Source organism: Mandrillus leucophaeus, unplaced genomic scaffold, assembly GCF_000951045.1.
Source record: "Mandrillus leucophaeus isolate KB7577 unplaced genomic scaffold, Mleu.le_1.0 Scaffold830, whole genome shotgun sequence".
Classification (NCBI taxonomy): domain Eukaryota; kingdom Metazoa; phylum Chordata; class Mammalia; order Primates; family Cercopithecidae; genus Mandrillus; species Mandrillus leucophaeus.
Genome location: NW_012109031.1, coordinates 567,113 through 567,793, shown reverse-complemented (window position 1 = coordinate 567,793; position 681 = coordinate 567,113).

The following is a 681-nucleotide window of genomic DNA, read 5'->3' as shown; positions in this document are numbered from 1 at the left end:
GTTCAAGCAATTCTGCTGCCTCAGCCTCCTGCGTAGCTGGGATTACAGGCATATGCTACCACGCCCGGCTAATTTTTCTGTATTTTTAGTAGAGATGGGGTTTCTCCATGTTGGTCAGGCTGGTCTCGAACTCCAGATCTCAGGTGATCTGCCCGCCTCGGCGTCCCAAAGTGCTGCGATTATAGGCATTAGCCGCTGCGACCAGCCCTTGATAAAGTTTTTTATTTTCAGTGTTTCTCTTGTATGCAACATATTGCTGAACCTTAAAAAAGAAACTCAACCCAGGAAACTTTGCCTTTTAAGAAGTGTGTTTACTTTATCCACCTTTATTACAATTACTATATTAGGACTTATTCTGTCATTTAATTTTATATTTTTTCATGTACCGTGCCTTCTTTGTTGTTTCTTTCCCCATCTTTATTACTTTCCAGCAGATAGAGCCAACATTCTTCTCATGTTTTGAAAACTATACATTCTATTTTCTTGTTAAGGTAGTTGCTTTGACTGTATGCTACCTCATTGGATAATTTTTAATTATTTATATTCTCCCTAATAATAAAGTACCTTTCACACCCTCCTATCCCGTTAGTCTTGTCTTTCCTTCTTCTTTTCTTTCTTTCTCATTTTCTTTCTTTCTTTCTCTCTTTCTCTGTCTCTTTCTTTTTCTTTTTTTTTTGAGAT